A 15,231-nucleotide genomic window follows, 5' to 3' on the forward strand; every position below is an offset into this window, starting at 1 on the left:
ATATTTATGATACTAACCTCTTTCATTTTGTTGCACTCTCAAGATGAATTTCTAGATACCTATCTAAAAGACAGATAACTTGGTTATCACAAAAATCTTTCATATCAGTATTGAGTTGTTTAATAGTATCTGAAAATAGTTTTGTATTACCCAGCTGTTGTTTCTGGCACTGCCTAATGTACAAAGCATCAACAGTATTAGTAGCTATCCTTATGCATTTTCTTAGATACTTAAGTGGATTAAGTTAAACCTGATCTGCTCAGATGCTTTTCCTTTCAGTCCATGCATAGTTTCTGTCCTTAATTTTTGCTTGAGTTTGAAAGTAAGCCCTGGTAACTCTTTATATGAGATATGTCTGAGTGTGAATGCATAAATTCTGTCTTGTAGTGGCAGTAGGAAATTGTATAATGCAGTAAGGGTTACTGTGCATTTGCCAGTATGCTAAATTATTGTCCAGCCTAGTTACCTAATATCCATTTTGTTTATTTATACTTTGTTGATCAGATTTGTCCTACTAGGTCAATGGCTGCTTTTTAAGGGAGAACCAAGGTGATATTCATAATGGTTAGGAATGGTTTGTCCAGGACATACGGAACTTGTCAATAGATGACAATAATGGATGATCGTAATATGCAATGAAAAACATCTAGGTTATGTTTTAAGATAATGTTCTCCAGGAGGTGCTGACACAAACAAACAACTGGTGTCAGAGCCATGGAATAAAACTAAATGCCAAGAAATGCATAATAGTATCCTTTGGGAAGCCATCCATCTCTGGTAACTATCATATTGACAATACACCCCTTAGAGTTGACCCAGTAGTCAGAGACTTAGGGACAAACATAGATCGTAATCTAGCCTTTGACCATCATGTGTCCACAGTGGTGAGGAAATCATTCTATGTTGTACAACTTATAAACAAAGGCATGGCATCTGAGTCCAAGGAAGTCATTGTTCCATTGTATTTGGCATTCATCATACCTATCATTGAGTACAATGCCCCCTTTGGTATGTACCTAAACTGACATAACCAACAACTGGAATGTCCACAGAGGTTCCTCACTAAAAGAATACAGGGCATAAGTAATATGTCCTATGCAGACCACCTCAAGGTCCTATCCCTGTATTCTGTCTCCTACAGGCTTTTGAGGGGAGATCTATGCCTGGCATACAGGGCATTGTCAGACCCCACTGTGATGGACCTCCTGCATATCCACAAAACAAACAGTACCAGAATTACCCATTCTAAAGACTTAAACCTTGCCTGTGATATAAATAGGACTTGCTGGAAAGATAGGTATGTATAACAGAGACTACCCAGTCTATGGAACAGGCTCCCCATCCATGTGAAGCAGAGTTCCTCCCTTATCCAATTCAAGTGCAACTTGGACAACTGGATGGGAAACCAGAAATTCATCTCTGGTTTGACACCTATGTCTCTGATGCAAACAGGTAACCTGTAAATGGTTCATCTCCCAGGCCCATGCTTACACGTATCAAGAGTATCAGAACTTAAGCTGAAATAACCACCAGAAAGTCCGGACAAATCACAAATGTAGTCACAGAAATTAGTTATTTATTGAATAAAGCACTTTTTGTCCCACTTAATTGTGGGCATTAGCCTAGTAAACACTTATGAACCTATGAAGAAAAAAGTATACTTAATCAACTGTATTATATTAGGGAATTTAGAGTATGTAGAAGGGGTAAATATATATTACCTGGGAGTAAAGAAAAAAGAATTGCTGGAAATTGTATTTTTGTCATATGGGAATCAAGACTAAGTCTAATTAGGCATTATATATAATAAATATAAAAATGGAGTTTTGTGTTTAATAAATCCAATTGTTTCTTTGTCTTCTTTGCATTTATGATATATAATCATATATGAGGTAATTGGAAAAAAGGAAGGACTGTCTGCAAAAGAGATGGAAGTTAAATATCCTTTTTTTGGTAAAAGCTGGAGAGGGTAAAAGGATTAAGATACTTGAGGTGACTGACTTCCAAGATGGCTGCACACTGATCAACAGAAAATGTTCAACTCTTCCAGTGTGAAAACAGAAACCGAGAAAAAGGAAGTGCCATTTTGTTTTGTAAAATTTAGTTACGGGCTAGTAAGTACACTGCCTGGATGAAGCAAAGAAGAAATCTGGAAAACCTGAATGAAAATTACCAGAAAAGGTGAAGAGAAAACACTGTCAGGGCAGAATTCTGCAGGTGCTCTCAAAAAGCAGTCCAAGCTTCAGCTTTGGTTCAGACATGGCTTCCATTAGTTTAAGAGGAAAAAATAAATCAAATGTACTCAGAAGTGTTTAAAATAAATGAAACACCGAAGGAATATATCAAGTCAAACAACAAAAGGCTGGAAAAAATAGAAAAAAGCTTTTACTAGCCATTCAGATGAATTGATAAAACTGCAAAAAACAGAGGTTTCACAAGAAGAACTGTTTAGCATTAGAAGACAGAACATGCAGAGAAAAACTGAGATTTCTGCTGTACCAGGAGAACTGGAAGGAACAGACTGTATTCATTTTATGAAAGCACAAATAAGCAACTATGCTAGTGTTCCACAGCAGAATTTGTTAATTTTTAAGGACACATTGAGTGTTTGCTCCAAACGTGGCCATGATAAAGCAGCCAAGACCTATATTAGTAAAGATGCAATCATACCATTAGAAAGAGTTGATCCTGACAAAATTGTAGCAGAAGGGCAATGCATTAAAAATTGGGAGACAGCAGAATGTTTGTAGAAAATGGTTATTCACTGTACACCAAGCAGAAGAAAAACAAATTTATTCCAGCAATCAGGGAATGTCAAAAGGCTGGTGTGAGATTAAAGCTGCTGTATCCAGCTATCTTCAAAGTGTTTTTTTTTTCCTGGAGGATCAAAGTCATTTTGACACAGTACAGGCTAAGGAGGAAATAAAAAAAAAGTTTATCCAACAAAAAGTGAGTCAGCAAGCAGAAGAGCACTCTGCTTTTCATCCTACCGATGGTAAATTTTGTTTTTAATAGTATTTTATAAAACATTTTATGATATAAACTGCATGTTGTATACAGTAAAACAGTATTGTGTAGTGTATAGTCAGGCATATTTTAAATGTGTGGGGGTCTTTCAGTGACTGTTGTATGTGTTAAAGATATTAAAGTAAACAAGTATTTTTTTAGTTATAAGAAATATAGGTTTTACAGTATAACACGAGAAACAAATGGCTGGGCAAAAGCAAGTTTAATGTCCACATGATGTAATTTTGGGTTGGTGGGGTGGGTGTGGGTGTGAAAGTGCCCTGATTATATGTAGAATTAAGATATCTTCTCTTTTTATTTTACAAGGGTGAATGTCTAGATTACTACATTTGGCTTAAGCTGTAAACAGGTGTTGCTGTAAGCATGTAGGCTTTAATATAATACAAAATGATGAAAGCTGCAAAAATGCTAAGCATCTTACAACTGCAAATATATTAGCTTGTTTGTTTTCCACTGGCAAATGTTCATCGGAGTGAAGATGTCTGCAGCTGAGGGCAGCTGTTCGTTCTTTTCTGAGTGAAATTTACAAAGACTCATTGCTGAGTCATTTACATGGAGACAAGCTGTCTGCAGGTGCAAACAGTTAATCTTGAGAATTCTGAATATTCTTTGCTGAAGGAAATGCAAAATTTAAAGGTACAATGTCAAGCGGTTCAGTGAAAAAAATAAAGTTTGAAAATATGGGATGTAATAAAGAGGTAACAACCTCCCTAGCAGCCATAATACTTTAATGCAGTTAATAGAACAGTATGTAATTTAGTTTTATTTAAAGATAGCCAGTGCACTTTTAATTAGGGCTAAAGTTTAATGTTTTCTGGAAGCATACAAGCTGTTTTTCATATTTGGGAGGAAAGAAAGATAAGAAAAGAACAGACAACAATCAGTGTAAGTGGGAGCTCAAGCTTAATTTTAGATTAGATAATGCCTGTATGTGTGCCTGTCAATTTGGGGCAATTGTTCCCTTTCCCTTCTGGAGGGTTAAACTTCATATTTTGAAGATGTACATAGTTTTGTGTGTTTGTTCCAAGTTAATTGAGGATGGGATTGTTTTGTATTTAGTTTTTTGTTTGAGGGGGTTTCATTAAAACAAAAAGTCTTGAAAATGTGACATAGGTTCAAATATAGATGAGAATAAACAAATGTACATAAGAAGAAAGTGTCCCTGCTTATTTATATTGTTAAAATCTCTGCTGAACTTTACTCACAAGTAATGAGCTAGCTTCACTGACCATAATGCCATCCTAAAACCCACCCATATCTTCCTACACAGTCATTAACACACATTCCTATCTGAGCCAATCAAAAATAAAAAAAGCTTACAAATAGCCCAGGTGCAAAACATATATACATCAGTAGGTTTGACCTGGGATGCAGGGGAATTTTCTGCCCTGGAAAATCCATGCAGGGATAGGGTGACCAACAAGGACTGTGTTCTCCAGAGCTCTTGCTAATATGGCAAGAAATCAAAAATCTTATACTCATCAGCTTTAATGTGACTCTCCATCTAAGTTATCCCAGTGTACAAATATAATTGCAGCTATTCAAATCCACCTAAGAAGTAATACTCATTCATATATGACAGTGTGTTAAAACTTAAATACGTGAGACCAGACAGCCCTATATCCAATTTTACCCTAATCTTAATACAAGGCCAGAAACTGCATAACAAACAGATTATAATATTGTAGACTGGCCTGGCCACTATTCTTCATATAGTCACAACAGAAGCAATAACATTTATATATGTTCAATTACATGAAAAGTAGTCTGTTAGTGTGGACATCTCATACTCATAGGTTCATAGATAGGTACTAGGCTATCTGCCTGAAGGCATTTATAAGCCTAGCCAGAATGTGTTGGCTTTCACTGCCCTCTTAGAGTAGTTCCCTGTGCCTCTGTCCAGCAGAGCCACTGAAGTGATCCCCAGGGTAAACTTTCTGTTTCTCATCCACTCGTCAAGGTTTCTCTTGAAGAGTGTTAGCGAGGAGCTCTGCCTAATGTAGATTGGAATCTTGTTCTTGTAAGTATGAGAGCCTGCATTTGTTTCATTATGTCATCCATTTGCACTTCAGATTCTTGAATGCACACATCTTGTCCATCAATAGCAGTCTTGGTGTGCATTAGCTTCTGTTCTTAGAATACCAGCCTCTCTTACCACTCTTTATGTTGCTTGCACAACAGTTACTTAAAGTCCAGCAGCCCCAGTTCCCACTGTTATTGGATTTGTACTGACCCTGTTGCTGTATAACCCTTGCTGCCTTACTAATCTCAGTACGTTTAACTCTCTCATTGCCCACCTTAGGAGAAGGAACCTCTGCGGGCAATCTATAAAGAAATGGTTCAATAGTACAATTAGCCAATTTTTGTGAGTCTCTGGCCATTCAGTTACATTGTTGCTAAGTTCTTTCCTAATTTAACTTGAATCTTACTTAGTTAGTGGAAGTAATTGGGAGTCTTGACAATTCATGGTTACTCTTTGAAATGCACACGAGAAGTCCACGTGTCTTTCATTTTTGAAGGCATATACATTTACAATGTGTAGGTCTCCAGGGGAATCTACCTTTTTGAATCATGTTAGAACTCTTTAAGCTAAGATCCACATTGAGATAGGTGGGCATAGTTCACAACTTCAAAGTAAGAATGAATCTTAAATCAGGAGACATTACATGAGTGAATCATGACTCTATAGCTATTTAAACTAACCAGTCATTGTAACACTTGTATACAACAGAACCATGATTACAGTGGTCTCCATTAAGTAAAGAACATGTAGGAAGGTCTGCGGTGAAACCTCCACTGAATACACACCCTGAAAGTCAGTGACATGATCTCTTTTAATCATTCTATGATAAGACACAAAAATGTCCAGCTGTACTTCAACAAAGACACTCTTCTGAATAGACTTATAGAGGACTTTGTCAAGTTTATGTAGACACCAGAGCCTGTCTAAACCATGGACACTCCTAGCTAAGATCATTACCGAGGAGTCCATTGATAGGGTCACTAGGGAACACGTCAGTTATTTTTCTGCAAGGCTTCTTCCATAATGGCTAGCTCATCTGCAAACATTCTGTGTGCATCTGAGATGGTATACTTGAAGTGATGGTCACCCAGAGAAAACCAAAAGAACTTATTCTGCAGACCCAGCTGCTGACTGACCCAGACACTATATACCAAAAGGCATCTATTATGTTCAGTGATACCAATCATGTGCTTTATGGTAACATGGGGGCATGACCCCTGCATTGTCTCTATCCAAACTTGACATAACAAATATGTTTGAATCAGCTGTGGTCCAAAATGGGACTGAACTCTAATGCCCCCTTAAGAACTAGGAAGAGGTGGAGATAAATTCATTAGATTTTTTTTCCATAGGGGGAACAGCTGCAACTCACTCTTTGAGTAGTACAGTCAAGATCTTACCCAAAACCACCATGGAGATATGTCAGTCTCACAGCAGAACCATTTGTGGTGGAGGACCTAAAGTACTAAGAAATGACTGGCTGTGTCCACATCAAGCACACACTGATCCTTTATAATAGTTCTATAAGCTGCAGTGAACTCAGAGAATGACTTCCTATGAAGATTTATAGGTTCATAGGTAGGTAATGGGCTATCAGCCCAAAAGCCTAAGTAAGCCTAGCTAACAAGGTTCCCTGGCTTACACCACCCAAGAAAGTTATTTTCCTGTGCCCCTGTTGAGCAGAGCCACAGAAGTAGTCAACTCTGTAGCTTCTACACTGGTGGGTCATCCCCTGGGTGACTTGACTAGCATAGCCATAGGGTGATAGACTCTGAAACTTTAAACTCTCATCATCCAATAAATTAACTTTTCTTTTTTTTCTTGGAAAATTGCTTTGATCTGGAAAAAGAATAAGGGACCCTGTGAACAGTATGGTCATGCTTAACAGTGGTCAATGCCTGGTTCCTCTCCTGGACATTCTCAACAAGATCCTGGGAATCCTATCCATACAAGATGTTTCCCTTGAAAGGGGCATTAAGAATAGTGTAAAAAGTGAGCCACTTAAGTGGTGTAGAAGTGTAAAACCCTGACTACTGCCCAGCAGACTTGGATTTGATTAGCAGCTTGGGTGACTGATGGAGCAGCAGGTAAGGGATGGACATGCCCATCCAAGTTGGTCAGGTACTTATTTATATGCTCCATAAGGAGAGGCATGGTTGGTCCAAAGAGAAGAGTTGCCCTCAGATGCATTCAATGAGTGTTGGGGATGGGGAAAGGGAGTTAGTAGGTATTCAAAAAAAAAATGTGCCAGGCTGGAAGCACAGACGAGCTGAGCCCTCAGGACACCCTCAGGATCCACAACCAGCCCCAGCAAAAATGGAGAAATTCCAGTCAACCTGACTTGGACATGGTCTGCCCCAGGATAATTAGAAAGAATCTGACTATACTCTACCAAAGACTTGTAGAAGGCATCTGCCTTCTTGGAAGTAAAGGGAGTAGAACCTTTATACCTCCAGTCTTAAAAAATAATGGGATCCATTGGCTGAGGGCTCCTTCCCCAGATATTTATCAAACCATTTTTGGAAATATGGGCCACTTGGCAGTTAATGGAGGACTTTATGAGTATGAGAGGTTCAGTAAAAGAGGAGGCTCATTTATGGTGGAGTTCTGGTATGTTGAGGTTGTGTTGCTCTTCTCAATATCAATGATAAAGAATTCTGGTTCCAGGATGCAGAAAAAGATGGAAAGTGTCAAAACCCCATACCTACAGAATGGGCAGGCCTGCATATATCTGATGATATGACAGTAAATGTGTGACAACTAAACACAAAATGGCTGAAAGTGGGAATCTAGCATCAGTGGTTGTCAGCAAGTGTGGTGCTGGGGTACAAGTGCCCTGCAAAGGAACTGCTAGTATCAGGTGATATTACCCAAAGCTGTGGTCTTGTTACCAATGGAATAGTTCACACCAGTTGGCAATCTGCTAGAACATGTTTAATACTGGGGACTGCCTTCCAAATCCTGCCAGGATGAAATGACCAATGGCGCTTTCATAATATGTTGCAGTGAACACAGTTTAAGCCAAGGGCAGCCTGGAGAGAAAAAAATCTTCAGTTCTTATTGCAGCCACCAAGCCCTTCCTGTAAGAATCAGTGGATCTTTTCTCTGAATGGCTCTGGTTACAGGTATGTTCAGACCTTTTGAACAAGGAAGCGACAGTGTGGACAACTTACGATGCTTCCACCAAGATGCATTTTGGGAGGTGCTCCTTTAATTGAGGAAGGTTTTGAATTTGCCTACCTTCTGGATGAAAAAGAGATATAAGAATGTGAGGTCCACAGGATTTCCTCAAGGTTTAATATAATCAGGAGGGGTATGTGACCAGTGTCTTACCCCCTGCAACTTCTTCCCCTCTCAAGATGGTAGCATCAGTTTGGGATTACACAACAGTCCATCTTATCAGTCCTGACATAGGTTCATAGGTTCACAGGTAGGTACTAAGCTATCGGCCCAAGAGCCTGAGTAAGCCTAGCCAACAAAGTTCCCTGGCTTACGCCAACCCAAGAAAGTTAATTTCCTGTACCTCTGTTGAGCACAGCCACAGAAGTGATCCCCGGGGTGTACTTCCTATTTCCCATCCACTCATCAAGAGTTTTCTTGAAGAGTGTTAATGAGGAACTTTGCTTGACATAGATGGGTAGCTTGTTCCAGAGCATGTGAAGTCTCTGGGACAGGAATCTATCCCTCCAGCAAGTCCTGTTTATTGTGGTGACAAGGTTTAGGTCCCTAGAGCGTGTAGCTTGGAGGGATTGGGATTTCTTTAGTTGTAGCATATCCAACAGCTCTGGGTTTGACATAGCTTTATATGTTAGGCAGAGATCACCTCGAAGTAGGCGATATGCTACAGAGTAAAGCTGGAGTTTTTTGAGACGATAAGTGTAGGGCATCTGTTTGAGGCCAGTAATTCTCTTTGTGAGGCACTTCTGTGGCCTTTCCAGCTGCTGCAGATGTCTTGTGAGGTACATTCCAAAAAGGGCATTGTACTCTATAATAGGTCTAATGAGTGTCGAGTAGAGGGGAACAATGACCTCTTTTTTCCTGGATGAGAACCCTTTTGTGATGAGGTGTACTATGTAGAAGGATTTCCTGACTACTGTGGCAATGTGATTATCAAAGGAGAGACTACTGTCCACCTGGGTCCCAAGGTCTCTTATCACACATTCGGTGTTAAGAAGACTGCTGCCTATGTGGTAGTTCATGGGTACAGAGTTTTTACAAAAGGGGATAACGATGCACTTTTTGGCATTGAGCTTGAGGCCATGACTCTGACACCAGGCATCTGTCTCAGTGAGGCCCTTCTGTAGGATGTCCACATCATTTGGGGACTTGACTATATCTCCTAATTTGCAGTCATCTGCAAACTTCATTAGCCAGAGGCCTTCTTTGTTAGCCTGTACTTCAGAGAAGTAGATACCAAACAGGAGAGGTGCCAGGACTGAACCCTGTGGTACTCCACTTGTCACTGGTTTGAAGTCAGATTTGGAGTCTGCAAATTTTACAGTGTGGTTTCTGTCAGTGAGCCAGTTAGCAACCCATCTTGTGACAGGGATTTATACCTAGTTTAGTGAGTTTAGCTATAATTCCAGAATGGGGGATGGTGTCAAAAGCCTTGTCGAGTTCAAGATAGGCTGTGTGAACCACCTTATGCTCATCTACGGCTTTGGTGACTGCCTCAAAGAAGTTGACCAGATTCAGGAGGCAAGATCTGCCTTTCACAAACCCGAACTGGGTGGGGTCCAGAGTTTGGTGGTTACCAATGTCTTTGTTTATGAATTCCATGATGATACATTCCATGGCCTTGCAGACGAGGCTTGTCAGGCTAACAGGGCGATAGTTCCCAGGATCAGTGGTTGCTCCCCCTTTGTGCAGTGGGATAACTGTTGCTGTGCGCCATTCAGTGGGCACAAAGCCTGACGTGAGGCTATGATTAAACATGGTGCTTAGGTGGGGAGCCAGTTTGTTCTGAAGTTCATGTAAAACGCAGCCTGGGATGTTGTCCAGTCCCATGGATGCTGTGTTTTTGGCTTTAGAGAGTGCTGCTTTTACCTGTGAAGTTCTGATTACAGGGACTCTGCATTCTTCCTGTATAGACATGGGCCCTTTAGGGGGTGAGAGAGGGGTAAATTAGCACTGAACCTATCTGTCAGGATGTTGGCAATATCAGTTGGTTCTGTAATTTTTGTGCCATTGTGCTGTAACTCAGAGCAGATCTGGGTGTTGCCTTTGAGATTCTTGACATAGCTATATAATGCTTTGTGGTTGACCTTAGAATCAGTGGCAATCTTGTTTTCATAGCTAGCTTTGGAGGATCTTATAAGGGATCTCAGCTTCTTGCTGATGCTGACCAGGGAGCTCCTCCACTCATGGGATTTTACTCTCTTTTGCAACAATTTCTTCCTTTTGTTGTAGAGTTTGTTTATGGCAGGGGACCACTAGATTGGCTTCCTTTTTTGGAGGATAGCGTCTTGGTTCTGTTTGGGATAGCACGATCTATGCACTCATGTAAGTTCTTATAGAGTGCATTTGTGTAGGATTCATCAGTCGTAACTGTATTGTCCATCTGCATGGGTGTCATGAAGTTCACCACTTCTGTCTTAAGAAGCATGAAGTTAGCTTTGGAGAAATTTTTTACTGTGGTTTCCTTAATGGGAGTGGGGGTGGGATGTGGATATCTAGGGTGATTAGCTTATGGTCGGATCTGACCAACAAGGAGTTGACTTGAGGTGTGGAACTCCGGTCACTCATGTTGGTAATGACCAGGTATGGATATTGTTGCCCCTGGTAGGGGTGTGGATAAGTTGACCCAGGGCATTGGAATTTATGAATTCCATAAAGTGCTGAGCGAATGAGTTGGTACATGAGTAGTTTTCCCAGTTAATGGTGGGGTAGTTGAAATCACCCAATATTAGGGTGTTTGCTTGAACCCTAATATTTTCCAGTATATCACGAAAAGAGGAGTGGGAATCCTGGGGCATGGTGGGGGATCGGTAGCAAGCTACAATTTGGATTGCAGTTTTGCCCAGCGTTAGTTGCACTTGCATAACCTCAGATGCATTATGCTGAGCAACTAGCCTGGAGGTGTGGATATCCTAAATGAATATGGACACACCTCTGCCTTTGGTGTTCCGGTCCAGGTTAGATGGCCAAAAAGTGTGGTATGAGTTATAGCCTGGTGCTCTCTGGAGCCTTGAACCAGGTCTCAGTCACTGCACAGACATCAATGTTCTCCATTTTAAGGAGTGCCTCGAGTGAGTGCATTTTGAGATTTAGACTTCTAGCATTGAGTAGCATCACCCTCAGTTTTTGCTTGGCTATTCCTGTTATGGTGGTGAATTTGTCATTTGAACCTTGCCTAAAAAAGGCACTATGGGGCCATATATCACATATCATCCCTCAGCTGTTGCTATCTTAAGCAATGCCAGTCTGACCTTTAACTCTTAAGCAATGCCAGTCTGACCAGTGCCAGTCTGACCTTTAACTTCTCTGTTCTCTATTTTTGGGCAGCCAAGTAATGCCCAACATCATGCTTGTTACCCAGCCAGTAAATACAGGTGGGATATAAATACAGGTGTGATATAAATACAGGTGTGATATAAATACAGGCATGATATAAATACAGGTGTGATATAAATCCTGGTTTATGTTGCACAAGCATTTGGGATTTTCCAAAGCAAATATAAGGACTACCTTCTGAACTATGCAAGTGGCAGAACAGAACTAAGCAGTAAAGGCCAGGTATAGTCTTGCAAGCTGATGCACTGTGCCATGGTTTGTGTCAGAGATAGTTACATGCATATCCAGTTGTGGAGGTGAGCAAAAAGAATAAAATAGCTGAACTGAGGATCATAGAAGAGGAAACTCCAATTACTCACTGTATAGAGCCACCAAAGTACAATCAGAAATTTGTTTTACATGCAATATGTCATTTAATTGCACATGTAACATAGGTTAGGTTTTAGAATAATGAGCTGTGATTTAACCATACGCCTTTACCTGGGATTTTATATAAAGCAGAATGCAAAAGTCTCTGTATCAGCTACATTACATTCCCACAATACCACTGAAGATAAATCCTTGTGCTTGGCAGGCCTTGACCTGTTGAAATTAAGTACCTGAATAAAGAAGGTGAGTAGTCCCTACACAATTATCACAAGTGTGAATGGAGACTTTCTCTCCTAGCTCTGGCAATTACAAAGTAAATCTTCTGGAAACTATTGTCGTAACTTATGTACTAAAATAGTCTGATCTTTATCTAAATTATCTGCGGCAAATGTTAATCCCTAAAAGCTTTAAGAAAATATTTGATAAACTTAGTAAAATATAGTAATAATTTCACAGATCTTTACTTATCTTTAGTCACTGCTCTTGTGTTCCACAGCTGGGCAGGACCCGATAAAGTGAGCAATGATATGCAATAGAAGATGCCATGTTTTAAAAAAGAGTTTGCAACTATTAAGGTTGTGAAGAGTTAATAAACGTAGGACTGCTGGTATTCCACACTCTTTCTGAAAGTGTAAGCCACCCTAAGTGAATTTGTTTGTCAGGGACAATACTTGGTTCCCACACTGAATTACATGACTTCAATAAGACAGTTATCTGCCAAATCTAATTCCACTTCACGTTATTAAATAACAGTTTTTTTACAAGTCTTGTTACTCCAACTGCATGTTTTATGGCTTCAGTTTTTATTGTCAATTCAAGGTAAAAATAGGAGGATCCAAAAGAAACACCGACTATATTTCTTAAATCTTTGATAACCTCACATTACCTGCCCAACATGATATGCTGTTTTATTTCTTATTTAAATGTATTATTTACCAGGTCCTTATTACTGTGGTGGTGGTGCTGCGGTAGCGTTTTCGCCTCACAGTTAGACGTTGCCCGTTCGATTCTCAGTTAGAGCGTCTTCTGTGTGGCGACATGCATGAATGGGCATTCCTTCATTGAAGGTTGTGCGTTAGGCCCGGCAAGCCAGCACGTAAAACTCTAGTGCCAATCATTAGCGAACCGTAGTTCCGCTGTGGCGACCCCTAACTGGGAAAAGCCAAAAGACACAAACAAATTTACTAGGTCCTTATTAAAAAAAAATAAAATGTAAAGCTAGTAAGAAGGAAAAAGTGAAGGGAAAAAAATAAATCAAGGTACTGCCTGTGGGATGGACTTGAACTTAATATTAGTTTGTTAAAAATGTTTCTCCCAATGTGGCTAAGGGTGCCCCTGCCAGAATTTTCTTAAAGGTGCATTATTGTTTGAACAGGCTTATTGCTCACTTATGTGTAATTTTAGTAAACAGCTACAGACTAGGTAATAGGGATTCATTCCAATTAATTGCATGCCAGTTAACTGTTTTGTGTTAAATCACCACATACACGTCAGCTCTCTCAAACGTTCAGTTTCCCACAAGCAACACTACAAAGGTCAGAAGACACAGAACAAATTATTTTTAACCACTGATGGAGAAGGCAAACCTACTTCCCTGATCTCCATAATACACCACCTAAAGGATTACACAAGTTCTGGTAAGAGGAGAAAGGTGGAAACAAACATAAAAGATCCCTCTTGTCTAAGTGTATCGAGAATCAGTCAGTTTCCATGTTCTGGAACATCAAACCCAGGAATCCGATCATCTTCCTGTGATAACGTTCTCAGACTCGCTCAGTTAATTAATGACGAACCATAAGTTTCCCAGGATTATGATTGGTCATTATCAGAGTTAAATTTCATTAACTAGCTTTGTTGCTTCAATACAGTTCATACCTTCAAAATGTTGGACAGGCTGAAATAGAGCATAACTACAAATGTAATTTAATGGTAGAGCACAATGTTTTCTGATATTCAAGGGCTTACTAGAAGCCAAATACCAGAAACAAGTTTAGGAAAGAAAGCAGTTAAGCATATTGCTGAGCAGCATTTCAGTTTAAAATGTTTATTTGCTTGTCATGGAATCCTGCTAAAGAGAGAGTAAAGGCCGAATAAGCAAAGTAAATGTTTAAATTGTTCCTTCTGTCTCTTATCCATATTCTGTTTATGTTTAAATAATTTTAACAGGAATATTGTATTCACATTTTCTAGTAAGTTCAAATGTTTTATTGTATATTTCTTTGGTATGTTTTTCTTTAGTGGTATAACACCTCCTACTATATTGTACTCTGGAGCTTTATCTACACTTGCTTAACTGTTTTATAATAACTTTTTCACTGTATTAATCTTTAATTTTGTAAATGTTCTTGCTTGCTTGTACTGTGGAGCTTTTCACCCCGGGCCTCCACTGAAAAGGGCTTTTGCTCAGATGGACTATCCCGGTTAACAAATGTCAAACAAATAAATAAATAAAATCATGATATAACATCTAAAGGATGCATACATTCTTCCTTTTTTCTTTATCTTATTTCTTCTTTCTCTTAGGTCTGTATTTTATTTGAGTTTGTTACAGGTAGAGAGAGTTTTGACCCTGATAGAAGGTGTTTGAATGAAGGTTAATCAGCAATGACAACAATTTAAGGAACAGTAAATCAAAGAATTTTAAGTTTTCAAAAAAAGAAAAACTCCTAAAATTACAAATGTATTTCTTTACCTGTGCCTTCCCAGGAAATAAAACGTCTATTTTCTATCCTACATAAAGAGGTTCTGTGAGGTTATAATGTTTTGGGAGTGCATATGTTTTCTTGCTAGTTAAGCATGTGTTGATTTTTAAATGATGTGGTTAATCACAGTGAATCCCATGTTTTTTAGCTGCCTCTGCTCAGGGTCAGCCAATATAATATATATTGTTAAAAAGGGAATACTGAGAAAAGAGACAGCTGAGAGCTGAAATCAATTTGTGTATTTTACGATCAGAAATATATTCTCCTTCTGCAGCTTATTAGCTGTGTAAGAGCTTCACTGGCAATCACTTCATGCATGGCTGTTAAATATACTCCCTTTACAGCAATAACATATTTAGTGTTTTAAGCTGACACAGTATTCTAGGCAGAATTAGTTAAAAAGACACAGAGGGTATTCAGAAATAAGTAAAGCATTGTGCCAACCTGTTTATATCAGGATTATAGTCCAATATTTGTTTCTAATTCAGAGACTATTGTATCCCTACATTTGTAGGCAGCCACAGATAAGTAGTGCTACAACTATTTGGCAGACATTACAGCATGGAAATATGACAGTCTGGTGTGATGGCATGGCTA

The sequence above is a fragment of the Protopterus annectens genome, chromosome 12.part0, assembly GCF_019279795.1.
Source record: "Protopterus annectens isolate FY-2018-M chromosome 12.part0, PAN1.0, whole genome shotgun sequence".
In the NCBI taxonomy this organism is placed as follows: Eukaryota; Metazoa; Chordata; order Ceratodontiformes; family Protopteridae; genus Protopterus; species Protopterus annectens.